Raw genomic sequence first — 18,478 nt, forward strand, 5'->3', positions numbered from 1 at the left:
ATGAACCACTTCTTTCTGGAATCATTACATCAAGCCCTTCTAAACACTGCAGAGATTTTACCAGGGAAGTCCCCAGATCCTCCATTTCCATGACAACGAGTAGTCAGTGCTCTCCCCTAGCCCGATGTCCCAGCGTCCAGGCTCCAAATACACCCAGCTGAGAAGTAAGGCTGACGCCAGTCTCCTAAAGCAGGTGATCTACACAGCCTTCATCCAGGTGGGAGATCAACAAGAGGAAAGAGGAAGTAAGTCATAATTATTTCTCAAGTCTCCTTGAAAATGTTCAATATCTTTGCCCGTCACTGGGAATCCTTTGCCAGTGACCACTCATAATACAGGGGAGTGCTAGGCCATAAGACCAAAAGTCACAGGTCTCAAAATTCAAAGTTCAAAGTAAATTTATTATTTATTTTATTTTATTTCACGATACAGCATGGACAAGGCCCGTCTGCCCCAACAAGTCTCACAACCCAGCAACACCCGATTTAACCCTAGCCTAATCACAGGACAATTTACAATGACCAGTTAAGCTTCCTACTGGTACGTCTTTGGACTCTGGAAGGAAACTGGATCACGCAGAGTGAACCCACACGGTCACGGGGAGAACGTACAAACTCCTACTAGAGGTCGCTGGAATCAAACTCTGAACTCCTACGCCCTGAGCTATAATAGCGTTGTGCTAACCGTGAAGTCAGTATATATCAACGAGGACAAATATAAATAAACAAACAGACATGTACGTAAATAACACTGAGGACATGGGTTACTGTGCACTTGGAAATGAGTGTTGTGGAATCAGTTCAGTGTTGAGGTGAATGAAGTTGTCCGTGCTGGTTCAGGAGACTGTTGGTGAAGAGTAATAACTGTTCCTGGTGGTACAGGACTTAAGGCCTGCTGGTAGTAGCGAGAAGAGAGCATGGCCTGGGTGGTGGGAATATCCTCAACATATTCACTCCATCCAGGCCTTTCAGTGTTTGGTAGGGTTAAATGAGAAACCCCTTCATTTGGTTAAACCACAGCAAGTGCAGGATCACACCCCTCAAACACTCATACATTAACCCTTTCTTTCCTGGAATCATCCTTGTAAACCTCCTTTGGACCTTCTCCAATGGCAACTCATCCTTCCTTAGATAAGGGGGCCAAAACTGCTCACAATCCTCCAAATGTGATATGACCAGTGCCTTATAAAGCCTCAATATTACATCATCAGGGATCAGATCTCTGTGAACCTGTTATGGCCAAAAGATTGTATATCAACTCAACCCCTGTCCTGTCAAGCTCCTCTGATCGAGGCTAACAGTCCCACAGCGACCCTAGAAGGGGTGGGGGAGGGGTGGGAGAGAAAGTCTTCCTGAGCCCTGAGGGGAAGACAGAAGATTTCTACAATGGTGCGTCCTACGTGCTCCAGCAGATAAATTCCGGAAAAAAACTCCATCTCAGTTTGAGGCGGCACACAGGGACTCACCCGATAGACCCCCTACCTCACTGACTCCCGGTACAATCCTGAACTCCAGTGTGGATTTCCCCCAGGCACTCTCCCCAACAATGTGTGTGTGTGGGGCGGGGGGGGAGGGTGGTGTTGGTGGGTTGTTTGGCCACAGCAGATTGCTTCTTGGTGGGTGTGTGTGTGTGTGTGTGTGAGAGAGAGAGAGAGAGAGAGAGAGAGAGCGAGCCAGCCAGCCAGAATCTGGGGCAGGTGGGGGGAGTTGATGGGGATGTGGGAGGATAATGTGGGATTAGTTAAGAATAGTGGATGTCGGATTAGTGAAATAGGAGGATCAGTCAGAAATGGGGCCGAGCAGGTAAGTGAGTGATTGTAACTGTGGTGAGCTGATGGGAAAGTGCGGAGAATGAACCACTATTGTAAATGGGTGCCTGATGTTCAGTTCGGTGGATGGAAGGGACTTCTTCTGCACCCTGAGAATCTCTCAAGATATATTTTTGGAAGCAATGTTCTTATTACTGTCTGTAGTAGCTTGCTGCACATAATGAGCTGCCTAGAGTTTGGCATTCTAACAGCAGAAAAGCTGCTGGAGACACTTTGAGAAACTCAGGCAAAGCGCTATGGACCTGGGCCTTTTACTATCTCAGATTTAGCTTGAGAAGTTGAGAGAGAGAGTTCTCTCATGGGGGCTGTGCACTCTCAGTTACACTGGTATTTTGCATCTTCCCCTTTGAGAGGCACAAATGAAATACTCTGTCTTGTACTGAAAGGGTTACAGACCAGATACAGAATGGGGATTTCCAAAGGAAATCATTTTTTTCTCTCTCTACACGCCTTTTTGGAAAGGGCCAATTAAGAAAGGGTACTTTCCGCAGCAGCAAGCAGAAAGTGAACAGTTGTGAGAAGGACTCCTTTGAGGACAGCTTAACTCAACTGTGCTCTCTGACTGAGCCCAGTCATTCATTGATAGGGTTCTCCAGGATGGGATGTGCATTGACCTGGGTCACAAATGGATTTTTAGCCTGACTGCGGAGACTACCCTGGTAATGGTTCCAAGGATCCTCTTAAGGTGAGTGTGTCCTAACGGATTCACTTCAACGTCCACTATCATTGTAGATAGTGATATTACTTAGCTTACTCCTTTGGGCAGGAATGTGTATCTTGTTCAGGGTGCTCCATTGAGGATGCTCTGATCATCACTGATCTGCGTTTTACATCGTTCTCTCTTCCTGGTGTCTTAGTGCCAGCTCTGAATGGTTAATCCTTCTGTGAAGCTGCTTTTACTGTGGGAAAGCAGCTATATCAATGTAAATTGTTGCTTTACATGTTTCCTTTTGGTATATATAGGCCTCCAAGTAGTAGCCAAGATGTGGGGTTGAGATTGCAAAGGGAGCTGGAAAAGGCATGTAATGAGGGTAATGTCACAATTGTAATGGGGGACTTCAATATGCAAGGGCATTGGGAAAATCAGGTTGGTGTCAGATCACAAGAGAGGGCATTGGTTGAATGCTTTTGAGATGGCTTTTTAGAGCAGCTTGTGCTCGAGCCTGCTCGGAAAGGCGATCTTAGATTGGGTGTTGTGTAAAACCTAAATCTTATTAAGGAGCTTAACATAGAGGAACCCTTAGGAGGCAATGATCATAATATGATATCATTCATACTGCAATTTGAGGAGAAGCTTAAATCACATGTATCAGTATCACAGTGGAATAAAGGGAATTACAGAGGCATGAGAGAGGAACTTGCCCACGTGGATTGGAGGGGGTTACTGGTGGAGATGACGGTGGAGCAGAAGTGGCTGGAGTTTCTGGGAATAGTTCACAAGGCACAGGATAGATATGTCCCACAGAAGAAGAAGTTCTCAAATGGCAGGGGTAGGCAATCGTGGCTGACAAAGGAAGTTAAGAACCGCATAAAAGCCAAGGAAAGGGCATATAAAGTAGCAGAAGTGAGTAGGAAGTTGAATGATTGGGAAGTTTTTAAAATACAACAAAAGGCAACTAAAAAAGCTATATGAAGGGAAAAGATGAAATTTGAGGGCAGACTAGCCAATAATATAAAGCAGGATACTGAAAGTTTTTTCAATTATGTGAAGAGTATAAGGGAGGTGAGAGTTGGGTACTTTGCATCTGTCTTCACTGTGGAAGACACCAGCAGTGTGCCAGAGGTCTGTGAGTGTCAGGGAGCAGGAGTGAGTGCCATTGTTATTACAAAACGTGCTAGGCAAACTCAGAGGTCTTAAGGTGGATAAATCACCTGGATCAGATGGATGCCATCCCAGAGTCCTGAAAAAGTTTGCTGAAGAGATTGCAGATACATTGGTCATGATCTTTCAAAAATCACTTGATTCTGGCATGGTTCCGGAGGACTGGAAAATTGCAAGTGTCACTCAACTCTTTAAGAAGGGAGGAAGGCAAAAGAAAGAAAATTATAGGCCAGTTAGCCTAACCTCAGTGGTTGCAAAGTGTTGGAGTCTTTTATTAAGGATGAGGTTTTGAGGTACTTGGAAATTAATGATAAAATAAGTCAAAGTCAGCATGATTTCTGTAAAGGGAGATCTTTCCTCATAAATCTGTTAGAGTCCTCAGAGGAAGTAACAAGCAGTATGGACAAAGGAGAAGCAGTGGATGTCATTTACTTAGATTTTCAGAAGGTATTTGAAAGGTGTTACACATGAGGTTTCTTAACAAGGTAAAACCCTATGGCGTTACAAGAAAGATACTGGCATGGTTAGAAGAATGGCTGGCAGGCAAGAGGTAGCGAGTGGGAATAAAAAGGGTTTTTTTCTGGTTGGTTGCTGGTGACTAATGGTGTTCCTCAGGGGGTCAGTATTTGGACCGGTACTTTTCACATTGTTTGTCAATGATTTCGATCATGGAATTGATGGTTTTGTGGAGGAGTAGGTAGTGGTGAGGAAGCAATGCGATTGCAGCAGGACTTAGACAAATTGGAAGAATGGGTAAAAAAGTGGCAGATGGAATACAATGTTGGGAAATGTATAATAATGCGTTTTGGAAAAAGGACTATTATCTAAATGGGGAGAAAATTCAAAGATCAGCAGTGCAAAGGGACTTAGGGGTCCTTGTGTAAGACTCCCAGAAGGTTAATTTACAGGTTGATTATGTGGTAAAGAAGGCAAATGCAATGTTGGCATTTATTTCAAGAGGAATAAAATATAAAAGCAAGGAGATAATGCTGAGGCTTTATAAGACAAAAGGCCTCACATGGAGTATTGTCAACAGTTTTGGGCCCATATCTCAGAAATGATGTGTTGTCATGGAGAGAGTCCAGAGGAGGTTAACGAGGATGATTCCAGGAATGAAGGGACTAACACATGAGAATCATTTGGCATCTTTGGTCCTGTACTCACTGGAATTTAGAAGAGTGCAGGAGATCTCATTGAAACCTACCGAATGTTGAAAGGACTGGATAAGGTGGACGTGGAGAGGGTGTTTCCTATCATGGGGGTATCCAGAACTTGAAGGCACAGCTTCAAAACTGAGGGGCAATCTTTTAGAACAGAGTTAAGGAGGATTCTTTTTAGCCAAAGAGTAGCGAATCTGTGGAATGCTCTGCCACAGACTGCGGTGGAGGCCAAGTCCGTGGGTATATTTAAGGTGGAAGTTGATAGTTTCCTGATTGGTCAGGGCATCAAAGGAGGAGGTGAGAAGGCAGGTGTATGAGTTGAGTGGGATCCAGGACCAGCTATGATGGAATGGTGGAGCAGACTCAATGGGCTGAATGGCCTAATTCTGCTCCTGTGTCTTATGGTCTTATGGTGTTATTCTGGTGATTTCAATTCTATCACAATGGTTAGTGACCTGTCGATACAGGGTAGTTGTGTCTGCTGGTGGCATTTTAATGGATAATAAAGATGGGCGGAATAGCCCATTCCTAAATTACTAAGTTTGAGAATGCAGGATTGTGGATTGTGTGTAGATAGAAAAACTTGACTATTCATTCCTCTGCCTGATCTGCTGTGCTCCTCCAGCATTTTGTGTTTCTACCTCAGGATTTCCAGCATCTGCAGAGCTCTTGTGTTTAGAAAAATTTGCATTTGTATAGTGTCCCCAACAGCCACAAGGCAACTCAGCACACCCAATGGAACATCTTGTCTGATCCAGTTCTTGTAATAACACAGGACACACATTAGCAGATCCCTATAGCCAATGAACATAAGAGATTGAACTGGAACCAAGCCATTTGCTCTCCTCATGTTGGTGTGACACTTAATACCATGATTGTGATTAGTTCCTCCAGTGCACTAACCCACACCTATTGATTTCCCTGATATACAAGTATACTTGTCCTTACCTTGGTAAAGCTGATTGAACTAACAAAGCTCTCCTGAGCAGAGCATTCCAAGGATTTGTCACCTCTGACCAAAGGAGTTTCTTCTCATCCCTATCCTGAATGATTCTTGAATCCTGGCCAGAGGCAGAATCAGATCGGTATCTTTCCTTTTGTATGGTTCAGTGAGATTAACTCTCACTCTTTTAAAGTAAGGAATGGTTAGGTCCAGTTTGTTTGCTTAGATAACAAACCCAGAAATATGGCTAACTTTCATCGTCTTAAACGTGAAAACCAGCGCCATGCACAATGACCAGGTAACTCTGTCTTACAGTAATGGTGGCTGAGGGGTATGTGTTGACCAGGATGTCATGTCCTTTCTCAGAAGAGTGACTTTTTCATCTCCCCCAAGAAGATTGAGACACAACTCACTGCAGTTGCTGGAATTTGTAGCAACACACACAAACCAAAACCTGGAGAAACTTAATATGTGAGAGAGCATCTGTGGAGAGAAGTGAAGAGCAGACATTTGGGGTCAAAACCCATTAACCTGGACTGATGAAGGATCTCAACCCAAAATGTCAGTTTGTCCATTCTCCTGACCCACTGAGTTCCACCAGCATCTTTTGTGTTGCAGCCAGGAAGATGAATTGGGTGAAAAATGTAAGAACATGAGGAATAGGATGAGGGGTCAGCCAGCCTACTTTAAGCCTGCTCTGCCATTCAATAAGATCATGGCTGATCTGACAGTGGACTCGAATCCAGAAGTTCTTCATGGCAGCAGCATGGTAGAGAGCAAAGAGAGAAGGCACATGGAATGCCAGATGGGGCACAGTGCACAAGTTATGGGAAAGCTTGATAAATTACTGTCGAGGCCACAAGCACTAATATTGTATGGTTTTTGTCATGGGAACATAAAGAAATACGAGCAGGAGTAGGTCATCTGACCTATGGAGCCTACTCCTCTATTCAATAAGATCATGACTGATCTGGCCATGGACTCAACTCCACCTACCTACCTTTCCCCCAAAACCTTTAATTCCCCTCTGTGCAATAATCTATCTAACTGTGCCTTAAATGTACTTAATGAGGTAGAATCTACTGTTTCCCTGGGCAGATAATCCCACAGAGTCACTACTGTCTGGGAAAAGCAGTTTCTCATCTCCGTCCTAAATCTACTCCCTCGAATTGTGAGGTATGTCCCCTAGTTCTAGTCTTACCGGTGGGAACAGCTTCCTTGACTCTATCTTCTCCATCTTTTTCATAAGGGATTTGGTGTGTGTTGCTCCGGACCTCCTGCATCTCAAAAATAATTTGTCACTGGATTCCGTAGGTTGTTGGCTCTCCTGGGTTTGGTGACTGCAGGCGATTTTAGGGACTGCTCTCTTGCAGCAGATGTATATCCAGTGTTCACTTTGATCAGTAAGGTTCTCAGGCTGGCTCCCTGGTTGGTTCCTCAGTGCTATGGACGTGGGTTGGGTGGAGGGGAATTAACTCGTACTCTCTAGAGAGAGTGTTTATGACTTTCCTTTCCTTGGTATTAATGTATGAGTATCATTTCAAGATGGTTTCTTAATCACTAACAAATTGCTTAAAGCTGTACAGAGACCCTGGGGGCTTGATGAAAGGAGTTAAGTCAGAGGACAGTTTTTGAGACAAAGGAGTTTAAGGTGCGATGTTTTAAATGTTGATAAAGATGCAATTAATTCCTCCCAGCCCCTCAAGAAAGGATGTTTGGATGATAAGGGCATAAAATATAGGAGCAGAATTAAGCCTATTATGTCTGCTCCTCCGTTCAATAATGGCTGATTTCTTTTTCAACTTCATTCACCCACCTTTTCCCTGTAACTCTTCGCCCCTTTACCAATCAATAATCTTTCGGTCTTGGCCTTAAATACACCCAATGATTTGGGCTCCACAGTCCTCAGTATAAAGGGAAACTGAGAAGAGGAGGAATTGCTTAAAACAGGGGGTGGTGAACCTGTGACAACAAATTCCACAGATTCACTAAGTTCTGGCTGAAGAAGGTCCTCCTCTTATCAGCTGTGAAAGATCATCCCCTTATTCTGAGGCTGTGCCCTTCAAACCTAGACCCTTTCACTAACTGAAACATTCTTTCCACATCCACCCTACCCAGGCCTTTCAGTGTTAATGAAATCCCACCCACTCTCTAATCCTTCTGAACTCCATTGAGCACAGGCCCAGAGACATCAAAAGTTAACTGTTAACTGTTGTGAGAGATTTTACCAGGATGCTGCCTGGACGAGACAACATATCCTGTAAAGGAAGGTTGAGTGAGCTGGGTGGGCAAAGGAGGATGAGAGGTGATTTAATGCCAGAGACTTTTCCCAAGGTGGAAATGACTAAAGTTAGTCTTGCGAGACCATGGATCTGCGCCTTAAGGTTGTATGGAAGACCAGCAGTTGCAAGTCTCCCCTCTCCACGACACCAATGCTGTCCAAGGCAAGGGCATTAGGACCCATACAGCTTGGCACCAGTGTCACCGTGGAGCAATGTGTGAAGTGTCTTGCTCAAGGACACTACACGCTGCCTCAGCCAAGGCTCGAACTAGTCCAATGCCTTAACCACTTGGCCACGTGCCCACTAATACAAGCAGGCATAATTTTAAGATGGTTGGAGGAAAGTACAAGAGAGATATCAGAGTTAAGTTCTTTACACAGAGAGTGCCACATGAAACGTGCTGCCATGAGTGATGGTAGAGGCAGATACATTAGGGGCCCTTAAGAATCTCTTAGATAGGCACATGGATGAAAGTAAAATGGAGGCTATGGAGAGTGAAGGGTTAGAGTAAGTTAAAATATTGGCACAACGTTGTGGATTAAAGGCTTGCACTGTGCTGTAATGTGTTATATCATGGCTGGGCTGAAGAGCAAGCTGCTAGAGATACCCGACTCAGTATTAATGAGAATAAACATAAAAGGAAAAAACAAAGTTGTCCAGTTTTCCTCTTTCCTCTTCAGAATGAAATTAGAAACATAGAAAATCTACAGCCCAATACAGGCCCTTCGGCCCACAAAATTGTGCCGAACATGTCCCTACCTTAGAAATTACTATGGTTACCCATAGCCCTCTATTTTTTAAGCTCCATGTACCTATCCAAAAGTCACTTAAAAGACCCTATCGTATCCACCTCCACCACCCTTGCCGGCAGCCCATTCCACGCACTCACCACTCTCTGCATTAAAAACTTACCCTGACATCTCCTCTGTACCTACTCCCCAGCACCTTAAACCTGTGTCCTCTTGTGGCAACCATTTCAGTCCTGGGGAAAAGCCTCTGACTGTCCACACGATCAATGCCTCTCATCATCTTACACACTTCTATCAGGTCACCTCTTATCCTCTGTCGCTCCAAGGAGAAAAGGCTGAGTTCACTCAACCTATTCTCATAAGGCATGCTCCCCAATCCAGGCAACATCCTCGTAAATCTCCTCTGCACCTTTTCAATGGTTTCCACATTCTATTTATTGGAGATTTAGTAGAACTTGAAGGTAGAGAGGTTAAATGAAACTGATAAGGCATGCATCAACTTGAGCTGCAGCTCTACCAGATGTATCTATCCAGCTGTCAGGTGTGCAGTTATCTTTGAAGAATAACTAGTCAATGTTTCCACCCAACACCCTTCAGCAAGAGAACAGGGACGTCAGGTTCTTATGAAAGGCCTCAGCCCGAAACATTGGCTCTTTATTCCTCTCCATGGATGCCAAGTTCTGCCAGATTTTGCGTGGGTTGCTCTGGACTTCCAGCATCTGCAGACTCTCGTGTGTTTGTGGATTGATCGTGTGATCACCATTTTGAAAACAGATTATAATGTGCAGCAACAGTACATTGCTTGAACAGAAGGCTCTGGAGGGCCATTCAGCTCACTTTGCCATTCAATGAAAACATCATTTATCTGACTCAACTTCACTCCACGCTTTACCTGCCACTATTTATATAAACGCATTCAGCCTCTGCTTCTACTGCCCTTCGAGAAAAACATTCCAAAGGCTCATGGCTTTCCAAGAAAAATACACTTAGTGCCCATTTATCAGGCATCTTCCTGGTCTCCTGCTGTTGTAGCCCATGCACTTCAAATTTTGAAGCATTGTGCATTCAGAGATGTTCTCCTGCACACCACAGTTGTAATGCATGATTATTGGATTACTGTCACTTCTTGTCAGCTTGAACCTCTCTTCTGACCTCTCTCATCAGCAAGGCATTTTCATCTACAAAACTGCCATTGTCACTGGACTTTTTTTTAATCTCACCATTCTCTGTAAATTCTAGAGACTGTTGCACATGAAAATCCCAGGAGATCGGCAGTTTCTGAGATACTCAAACCACCCTGTCTGGCACCTACAATCATTTCATGGTTAAAGTCTCTTAGATCACATCTCTTCTCCATTCTCATGTTTGATCTGAACAACTGAACTTCTTCACCATGCTTTTATGCATTGAGTTGCTGCTACATGATTGGCTGACTAGATAATTGCATTAACCAGGTGTACAGCTGTACCTAATAAAGTGGGCACCGAGTGTACTTTTCTGTTTTGAATGGAAAAGCTCTCCCTCTCCCTCTCCCTCTCCCTCTCCCTCTCCCTCTCCTCTCCCTCTCCCTCTCCCTCTCCCTCTCCCTCTCCCTCTCCCTCTCCCTCTCCTCTCCCTCTCCCTCTCCCTCTCCCTCTCCCTCTCCCTCTCCCTCTCCCTCTCCCTCTCCCCCCCAACCCCGCATTCACCCACAAGAGGAAATATCTTCTCCATATAGAGCCATACTGCAGGGAAAGAGACCCTCGGCCCAACCTGTCCCTGCAGACTATGTTGCCCAGCAAACTAGTTCCATCTGCTCACATTTAGCCCATAGCTTCTAAACTCCTCGTATCCAAGGTAGTTTTTATATGTCACTATTGTGTCTGTCTTAACCACTATTTCTGGCAACTCATTTCAAATTCACACCCATTTTGTGTGAAGAGGCAGCACTGATGTCTCTCTTAAATCTCCTTAAACTTATGTCCTCTTGCTTTTAGCAGCCCCTCCATGGGGAAAAGACTATGTACTTTCATCCTGTCTGTACCCCATATGGTCTTGTGTAATTTTATCAGGTCTCTCCATCAGGTTAAGGAATAAACTCCTAGTCTACACAAACTTTCCTTGTAACCAAGGCTCTCAAGTCTCGGCACCAGCACTCTTTCCAGTTGATTAACAACTTTCCTACAACAGGATGGTCCCGTACAGGGGCAGCACAGTAGTGTAGTGGTTAGCACGCTTTCCAGTACAGGTTCAATTCCTGTCATCTGTAAGGAGGTTGTACATTCTCCCTATGACTGTGGAGATTTCCTCCAGGTGCTCTGGTTTCCTCCCACGGTCCAGAGACATGCAGTGCCTATAAAAAGTATTCACCTCCCTTGGAAGTTTTCATGTTTTATTGTTTTACAACATTGAATCACAGTGGATTTAATTTGGCCTTTTTTGGCACTGATCAGCAGAAAGAGACTCTTTCATGTCAAGGTGAAAACAGATCTCTACAAAGTGATCTAAATTAATTACAAATATAAAACACAAAATAATTGATTGCACAAGTATTCACCTACTTTAATATGACAAACCAAATTATCACAGGTGCAGCCAATTGTTTTTAGAAGTCACATTATTAGTTAAATGGAGATCACCGTGTGCAGTCAATGTGTTTCGATTGATTGTAGTAAAAATACACCTCTATCTGGAAGGTCCAATTGCTGCTGAGTCAGTAACCTGGCAAAAACTACACCATGAACACAAAAGAACACTCCAAGCAACTCTAGGTAAAGTTTACTGAAAAGCACAAGTCAGGAAATGGATATAAGAAAATTTCCAAGTCCCTGAATATCCCTTGGAATACAGTTAAGTCAGTCATCAAAAAATGGAAAGAATATGGTACAGCTGTAAAACTGCCTAGAGCAGGCTGTCCTCAAAAACTGAGTGACAGTGCAAGAAAGGGACTAGTGAGGGAGGCCATCATGAGATCTGTGACAACTCTGGAGGAGTTACCAGCTTCAGTGGCTGAGATGGGAGAGACTGCACATACAACAACTGTTGTCTGGGTGCTTCACCAGTCACAGCTTTATGGGAGAGTGGCAAAGAGAAAGCCACTGTTGGAATAAAACTCACATGAAATCTCAGCCACAGTTTTCCAGAAGGCATGTGGAAGACTCTGAAGTCAGCTGGAAGAAAGTTCTATGATCTGATGAAACCAAAATTGAGCTTTTTGGCCATCAGACTAAACACTATGTTTGGTGTAAACCAAACACCACACATCATCAAAGACACACCATCCCTATTGTGAAACATGGCTGCATCATGCTGTGGGGATGCTTCACTGCAGTAGGTCCCAGAAGGCTTGTGAAGGTAGAGTGTAAAATGAATGCAACAAAATACAGGGAATTCCTGAAGAAAATCTGACGCAGTGTGCAAGAGAACCACGATTTGGGAGATCTGTTTTCCAGCAAGACAATAACCCCAAGAATAAAGCCAAAGCTACACAGGAATGGCTTAAAAACAGTGAGGTTAATGGCCTTGGGTGGCCAAATCAGAGACCAGACCTCAATACAATTGAGAATTTATGGCTGGACTTGAAAAGGGCTGTTCAGTCATGATCCCCTGTAATCTGACAAAGTTTGAGAAGTTTTGTAAAGAAGAATGGGGAAATTGCAGTGTTCAGATGTGCAAAGCTGATAGAGACCTATCCACACAGGCTCACGGTTGTAATTGCTGCCAAAAGTGCATCTACTAAATATTGATTTGAAGGGGATAAATTATTTTGTGTTTTATATTTGTAGTTAATTTAGATCACTTTGTAGAGATCAGTTTTCACTTTGTCTTTTTCTGTGTCAAAAAAACCAAATTAAATTCACTGCGATTCAATTTTGTAAAACAATAAAACATGAAAACTTCCAAAGGGGGGAATGAATACTTTCTATAGGTGCTGTACCGGTTGATAGGTTAATTGGTCATTATAAATTGTTCTGTGATTAGGCCAGGGTTAAAGTAGAGGGTTGCTGGGCAGCACAGCTTAAAGGGTGGGAAGGTCCTACTCCATAAATAAATTAATAAAACTGTACATCATGTTCCATGTTGACACCAAAATACACCCATGGTGTTTATAGCCCCAAACTCCTTTATACAATGCCTGGACTGATGAATCACCTAATCACCAGCCTGTCTTCCAAGTTCTGTGTTCCATTACACTCCCCAGGGCTGTATAAGTCCTACCCTCCCGAAATGAAACACTTCTCATTTAACTGGATTGAAAGCCATTTCAATCCGCAACCCACAGACTCAGCTCAGCAAGATCCCCTTGTAATTTTTCATAACTTTCCATACTGTCTAGAACAACAATAACTTACTATTTCCCCTAACTTCCACCCTATCAAGATTCTCAGAATTTTTTAAAAAATCAAATCATCTCTCACACCTCTAAACTTCTTCCTCACAAGTCAAGCAGCCCATTCCAGGGATTGGTCCAATGAGCTTTCTCTGAACTGTCTCCATCATGTTAACACTCTTTAAGTAAGGAGAGCAGTGCTGTAAAATATTCCTCTGGCCCTCACCTACCACCCTATGGGCCTTTGTAGGGTAGCAGTTCGCCCAAAACTATTACAGCTCAAGGCATCAAAGTTCAGAGTTCATTTCTGCCATTATCTGTAAGCAGTCTGGTAGAATGCATGGCTTTCCTCTTGATGCTCCGGTTTCCTCCCACAGCCCAAAGACATACTGGTTAGTAGGGTAAATGGGCATTGTAAATTATCCTGTGATTAAGGTGGGGTTGGCATGGCTCGAAGGTCTGGAAGTATATAGTGCACATTGTATCTGAATTAAGCATTCCCTGTAGCTTCCACCAACTTCAACAGGATACTTCCACCAAACACATCTTTCCCTCTCCCCCTCTCGACTTTATGCCTTCCACAGGGAACACTCTCTGCATGACTTCTTTGTCCACTCGTCCCTCCCTGCCTGGCACTATTCTTGCAGCGATACACCGGCTCCTACACCTCTGTCACCACCACTCAGGGCCCCTAACAGTCCTTCTATCTGAGGTAACACTTCATTTGTGAGTCTGTTGGGGTCACCTACAGCATCTGATGCCCCCAGTGAAGCCCCTTCTATGTTGGTGAGACCCAGTGCAGGTTGGGGGACTGCTTCGTCGAGCTCCTTTTTTCCATCCACCACAAAAGGTGGGATTTCTTAGTAGCCATCCATTTTAATTCCCGACTTCCCATTCCCATTCTGTTATATCAGTCCATGGCCTCCACTACTGCCATGATGAGGCCACTCTTAAGATGGACAGTCAACACTTTATGTTCTGTTTGCATAACTTCCATCCCAATGGCATGAACATTGATTTCTCTAACTTCTGGCAATTTATCCACCCTCCCCTTTCTCTCTTCTTCCATTACTCATTCTGGCCCTTCTCTAGCCCCTTCCCTTCTCCACACATGCCCTTCACCTCTCTCTCCCATGGTCTACTCGCCTATCCAATTCCTTCTTTTTCAGCCCTTTATCTCTTCCCAGCTTTTTACTTCAGTCTGCCTTACCCACCTGCCTTCTCCCTCACCTGGTCTCACCCAGCTTCAACTCCTCCCCCTCCCTCACCTTATTCTGGGTCCTTCCCCCTTCTTTTGCAGTCCAGATGAAAGGTCTCTGCCCGAAAAGTTGACTATTTATTCATTTCCGTAGATGCTGCCTGACCTGCTGACAGACGGTCACAAAAACAATAAAGCCAAAGTCCCTGAGTGTCATGAGCTGTAGATTAATGGTGCGTTGGATCTTGTCCTTGAGCTACGTTCCAAAGAACAAGCCCACAGCTGTCCTCGTCATGTGCCAGTGCGGCCGCAGACGACTGCAATTGAGCTCATCTTCCACTGAGCGAAATGGAATGCAGCACTGACAGGAGGGGCCGCCTGCCATGCCACACTGTCTACCCTGGGCTGCTGCAGCAGGCAATCCCGTGGCTTGAGGGCCTGGTCTGTGCAGCTTCCCCCGCCTTCGGTCTCGTCAAAGAACCAGTGAGCTGGGCTTACAGCATTCTGCAGTACAAATGCCCAGCAGGGCCTTGTGAGCACAAGAAAAACGTCCAAGACAATCAGTTCAATTGCTGTACCAGACTGTGATGCAACCATTCAGGAAACTTACAACAGTACTTTTGTAGAACTGCTGTTTTCAATACCAGGAATTGATTGCCACATATATATATAATAACCGCATTGTCTACTTTTGCACTAATGGATTGTGGGAGACTCACCATTGCTGATTCTAGCCAAGGTCTACTTGTCTGTTGGGTAGGGTCTATGAGACCCATTGAGTATGTCACTAAGTGTCCCCGGCAGAGCAAAGGAAACATCCTGTATTTCTGTAAAGAACAGGTACAGAAGAAAGCAACAAGGCCCCTCCACCAATCTCCAAGATCATGGACACAAGAGTTTCTGCAAATGCTGGAAAACCTGAGCAACACACACACAAATGCTGAAGAATCTGATCAGGCTAGGCAGAATCTGTGGAGAGAATAAACATAATGCTGCTGAAGGGTCTCGGCCCAAAATGTCAACCGTTCATTTCCCTCCATAGAGGCTACCTGACTCTCTCTGAAGATTTTGGCTTGCTGACTTTGACCTCAACTCCCCATTCAATTCCTTGCAATCCTCGACACTTCTTCGTGGTGCGAGTATCACCCTCCTTCAGTCCTTAGGGACTTTCATTCAAAGTACTTCTTCTTAAGCTCATCTGGGGCATAGGCCACCAATAACAACTCACCAGAGTCCTCTCTCCTGGACCAGTCTTTCCGTCTTTCAAAGTGTAACCCATCAAAGAGCCGTCCTCTCCCAGGAATGAGATATTGGGACCTTCTGTTGATATTACTGTAGCACTGGGCTTTTTTTGGATGGGATTGCTAGTCCTATGCTGTTTCACAGCCAGGCTTGGAAGTCCATGGCAGCATAGAAACATAGAAATCTACAGCACATTACAGGCCCTTTGGCTCACAATGTTGTGCCAACAACGTAACTACTCTAGAAACTGCCTGGAGTTTCCTTACCGCATTGCCCTCTATTTCTCTAAGCTCCATGTATCTATGTAAGGAAAAGAAAGGTACATCGCATCCGGAGTTTCTCCAGTTAATGAGCAATTTCCCTCCAGGCCTCTCTGACGTAGTGGGGAACCGCATACAAGGCAAGTTGCCAAGCAGCAGTGGGTTGCCATTGCCTTCTGCCAGGTGAGTTTCCAAAGAGATCAGCAGCTCGTAACCCTGCATGGATAGAAAACATGCAGGGGAGCCGGATGGATTCGAACGCGGGATCTTTTGTCCCGAAGTCAGATGCTGATGCCACTACGCCACCAGCCGGGTCACCTATCTAAGAGTCTCTAAAAAGACCCTATTGTATCCACCTCTACCACCATCGCCGGCAGTGCATTCCACGCACCCACCACTCTCTGAGTGAAAAACTTACCTCTGACACCCCCCTTGTACCTACTTCCAAGCACCTTAAAACTATGACCCTCTGTGCTAGCCATTTCAGCCCTGGGAAAAAGCCTCTGGCTATCCACACGATTAATGCCTCTCATCATCTTACCTCTGTCAGGTCATCCTTCATCCTCTGTTGCTCCAAGGAGAAAAAGCCAAGTACACTCAACCTATTCTTATAGAGCATCCAAGCCAGGCAACATCCTTGTAAATCTCCTCTTATATCTCTATAGTATCCACATTCCTCCTGTAGTGAAGTGGCGAGAACTGAGCACAGTACTCCAAGTGGGGTCTAACTAAGGTAACATTACCTCACGGCTCTTGTCAACCTGTGCAGCTGCTTTGAGTGTCCTATGGACATAGACCCCAAGATCTCACTGATTCTCCACACAGCCAAGAGCCTTACCATTAATATTATATTCTGTCTTCAAATTTGACCTACTGAAGTGAACCACTTCACACTTTGAAGTGGTTCAACTTCATCTGCCATGTCTCAGCCAGTTCTGCATCCTATCGCTGTCCCACTGTAAACTCTGACAACCCTCCAGACTATCCACAACACCCTCATCTTTTGTGTCATCAGCAAATTTACTAAGCCATCCCTCCACTCCCTCATCCAGGTCATTTATAAAAATCACGAAGAGTAGGAGTCCCAGAACAGATCCCTGCAAAATACCACTAGTCACTGTCTTTCATGCAGAATATGAACCATCCACAACCACCTCTTGCCTTCTCTGGGCAAGCCAATTCTGGATCCACAAAGCAAGATCTCCTTGGATCCCATAGCGTCTTATTTTTTGAGCCTTGCATGGGGAACCTTATCAAATGCCTTACTGAAATCCGTATACACTACATCCACTGCTCCATCTTCATCAATGTGATTTGCTACCTCCTCAAAGAATTCAATCAGACTTGTAAGGCACAACCTGCCCTTGACAAAGCCATGTTATCTGTCGTCAGATTATGTCTCTCCAAATGCTCATGAATTCTGTCTATCAGGATCTTCTCCAACAACTTGCCCACCACTGAGGTCAGACTCACTGGTCTATAATTTCCTGGGTTATGTCTACTCCCTTTCTTGAACAAGGGAACAACGTTTGCAACCTTCCAGTCCTCTGGTTCTTCTCTTGTCCCCATTGATGATGCAAAGATCATTGCCAGAGGCTCAGCAATCTCCTCCCTCGCCTCCCACAGTAGCCTGGGAGGCTACCCTAACCCTAACCCTGAGCCATCCCCACAATTGTCAAGGTCCTTTTCACTGGTGAATACTGAAGCAAAGTATTCATTAAGTACCTCTGCTACCTCTTCTGGCTCCATGCACATGTTTCCACTATTGCTGCTGATTGGTCCTATTCTCACATGGCTTATCCTCTTGCTCTTCACATACTTTAGGATGCCTTGGGGTTTTCCTTAACCCTGCTCACCAAGGCCTTCTCATGGCCTCTTCTAACTCTCCAAATTTCATTCTTGATCTCCTTCCTGGCACTCTTGTAATTTTCTAGAGCTCTAACAGTACTTAGTTTCTTGAACCTTTTGTAAGTTTTTCTTCTTAACTAGATTTTCTACAGCCTTTGTACACCAAGGTTCTTTTACCCTACCATCCTTTACCTGCCTCAGTGGAACATACCTATGCAGAGCACCAAGCAAGTGTTCCCTGAACATTTGCCAGATTTCTGCTGTGCATTTCCCTGAAAACATCTTCTCCCAGTTTATGCTCCCAAGTTCCTTTGCCTAATAACATCATATTTCTCCTTACCCTAAATGAATGTTTTCCAAATTGTCTGCTCCTATCCCTCTCCAGCACTATGGTAAAGGAGATGGTGTTGTGATCGTTACCTCTCCAATATTTTCTCCCCTCGAGAGGACTGACTTCTGAAGTGCTGTCTCTCCATTAATATAGGAGGTTCAGGGACAAATTGCACATAACAGGATCCCATGATAGGAATGTGATGACTTCCGTATGCCACCATGCTACCTGGTTTATTTATGTAATTTAATTTCTATTTAGAGATAAAGTACTCTAACTCGTCTTTCTGGCACAGTGAGACTGCACCACCCAGTTAACCAATTAACCAACTCACCCAAAAATCTTTGGAATGGGGAGGAATCTGGAGGAATGGAGGAAACCCACATGGTTATAGAAGAGCGTGCACACTGCTCACAGACAGCGGCAGGGATTGACCCAGGTCTCTGGTGTGGTAATACTGTCACGCTACCTGTTATGGAGAAGAGATAGGGATACCTCTGCCAATG

At 44.6% G+C, this 18,478-nt stretch overlaps 1 protein-coding gene across 4 annotated transcripts in view; it reads left to right on the top strand.

Annotated features, from left to right (window-relative positions):
• The first annotated feature begins 2,300 nt into the window (after positions 1-2,300).
• Positions 2,301-18,478, top strand: part of LOC140203946 (TNF receptor-associated factor 3-like) — an 83,718-nt gene continuing 67,540 nt past the window's right edge. For 3 of the 4 annotated variants that reach the window (XM_072270138.1, XM_072270140.1, XM_072270136.1), the window contains exon 1: positions 2,301-2,513. The gene's annotated coding sequence lies outside the window, so the exon portion shown is untranslated. Of the gene's footprint in view, positions 2,514-14,962; positions 15,977-18,478 lie in introns of those variants that run through there. The other variant, XM_072270137.1, reaches the window with a different exon arrangement.

The sequence above is a fragment of the Mobula birostris genome, chromosome 10 (assembly GCF_030028105.1).
Source record: "Mobula birostris isolate sMobBir1 chromosome 10, sMobBir1.hap1, whole genome shotgun sequence".
NCBI classification, from domain to species: domain Eukaryota; kingdom Metazoa; phylum Chordata; class Chondrichthyes; order Myliobatiformes; family Myliobatidae; genus Mobula; species Mobula birostris.